A 2,500-nucleotide genomic window follows, 5' to 3' on the forward strand; every position below is an offset into this window, starting at 1 on the left:
TGGAGTAACCCTCGTTGAACCAAGGCCCCCCGACCCGCTTTGGCTGATCGGGGGGTTCCGGGAGCAAATTCTGGTGGGCGAGTACAGTGGATCCTAGATCGATCGAACAAGGTAACTTCGAAAACAAACTCCCGAATCTTTCCCAAACAGCTCTTCCATAGTTTTTCCAGTCCGCAGCAACGACTCAGGTTTGGATGGGCGAAATCACGACGGCAGCCACAAAAAAATGGATCTCCGACATCACACAACCCGACACACCTAAGTTTCGCGAGGCTCGGCCCCTCTTCCCCTTCGGATGTCCCCCTTCGGTACACCACCACATCATGCCATCCAGTCTGGAGCGTCGCCGACTCCCGTTGGCCAAGGTAGGGCCAACACAAGAGTAGCGGACGAACCAGTCATCTGGTCTTACCGGAGAAAGGGAGAGGTAGACTGCCACCACCAAACCCCACCCAAGCACACACCAGGCAGCAAAAAGCCATCATCCTAAAAGATGGTCCCACTTCACAAGACGAGGAGGTTCCCCGTCCTTCATTCCAACCCCAGGTGAGAACACACACACCCTTCTTTGCGATGGATAAAAGGCAAAAAGAGAGGGCAAAAAGCCAACGGCAAATTCCAACCAGACCCCCAGAGGCACACACCACAAAAAGTGAAGCCAGAGAGAGCCAGACAAAGAGAAGGATAGAGAGAGAGGGAGAGTTAGACCCCCGGAAGAGAATCATAGGTGCTGCGGCCTTTTTCGGGAATGTGACCAGGAAAGAGAGAAACCGACGAGGCCGATACACACATTAAAAATGAAAAAGTAACCATCACCGCGAAGGATTTTCCTCAAAAGACAAATCAGCAAGAAGTATGTCCAATCCTGGGGCCCATCGCCCCTCCAAATTAATGGAGGGGTCGGATAGAAATTTATAGAAATGTTACTTTTGTGAAACCCCTAGCCGACGAGAGAACTCTCACCGGTTTCGAAGTTCCATTTTCACATTCCGACCTGGGATGTTATGACTCCTCGGCCCACACTGCGAACGCGTCCCACACCCCTCCAAGTTTATCAGGAATTTCACCTGAGCTTGCAATAGAGATCGAGCGCGGTGGCGGTCACAGTGGTGGTCGACCAGGCGGAGCTTGAACGGCCTCGGCAAACACTTCTCCCCACCCTCCCAAATGAATGAGAGAATGGCTTGACAATACCGAGGCCATCGCCCCCCGCCAAAAATGGTTACTAGCTCTTGGGACTCGCTGCGACGTTACGCGTATCGGCACAAGACCAACCCTCTTTTTCCAGTCGCCCGCGCACCAAAAAAAATTTTGGCAGCGGGACTCACAATCCTTGACAGCCAGCTCACCATATAATACTCGGCGACCCTCCGCGGGACCTCCTCAGAGGGTCGCGTCGCCGGGAAACTAACCCCCACTCCTCACTGATCCAAGGTAACACGCCAGAAGTATCCAGGTAACCCCAGTAGTATCCAGGTATCCCCCTGCGAACGTCGGTACTGGGCTCAAAGAAGGCAGCGAGCAGTCGGGACCCGTAGGCACCGAGCAACCGTCACCCCCTCACGACTTTTCCCGAGACGCTTCAGAGGAACCCTTCCCCACATAGTACTCTCTGTGGGATTCGGCAGGCCCCCGTCCTACTGCACTAAGGAAGTTCCGAGACACACTTTTTTTGTGGAAGACCACCCACCCTCCCTGTCCTGCCTGCTATCCCCGCCGCGACTCCTGGTCCCGGCCCTCCTCCCCGACTTCCTCCTTGTCCCGCTGCGAGTCCCGGACCTCCTCCCCACTACCTACTCCCGCCGCGAGTCCCAGTCCCGGCCTTCCTCCTCCTCCTCCTCTTCCCTAGTCCCGGCGCGAGTCCCGGACCTCCTCCCCCACTTCCTAGTCCCGTCGCGAGTCCCGGACCTCCTCCCCTCTTCCTAGTCCCGGCGCGAGTCCCGGACCTCCTCCTTCTCTTCCTTGTCCTGCCGCGAGTCCCAGTCCCGTCGCGAGTCCCGGACTTCCTCCTTCTCTTCCTTGTCCCGCCGCGACTCCCTAGTCCCGTGGCGAGTCCCGGACTTCCTCCTCCTCTTCCTTGTCCCGCCGCGACTCCCTAGTCCCGTGCGCGAGTCCCGGACTTCCTCCTCCTCTTCCTTGTCCCGCCGCGACTCCCTAGTCCCGGCGCGAGTCCCAGTCCCGTCGCGAGTCCCGGACTTCCTCCTCCTCTTCCTTGTCCCGCCGCGACTCCCTAGTCCCGGCGCGAGTCCCAGTCCCGTCGCGAGTCCCGGACTTCCTCCTCCTCTTCCTTGTCCCGCCGCGACTCCCTAGTCCCGGCGCGAGTCCCAGTCCCGTCGCGAGTCCCGGACTTCCTCCTCCTCTTCCTTGTCCCGCCGCGACTCCCTAGTCCCGGCGCGAGTCCCAGTCCCGTCGCGAGTCCCGGACTTCCTCCTCCTCTTCCTTGTCCCGCCGCGACTCCCTAGTCCCGGCGCGAGTCCCAGTCCCGTCGCGAGTCCCGGAC

Source organism: Physcomitrium patens, chromosome 6 (genome assembly GCF_059467195.1).
Source record: "Physcomitrium patens ecotype Gransden chromosome 6, ASM5946719v1, whole genome shotgun sequence".
Taxonomy (NCBI): Eukaryota; Viridiplantae; Streptophyta; class Bryopsida; order Funariales; family Funariaceae; genus Physcomitrium; species Physcomitrium patens.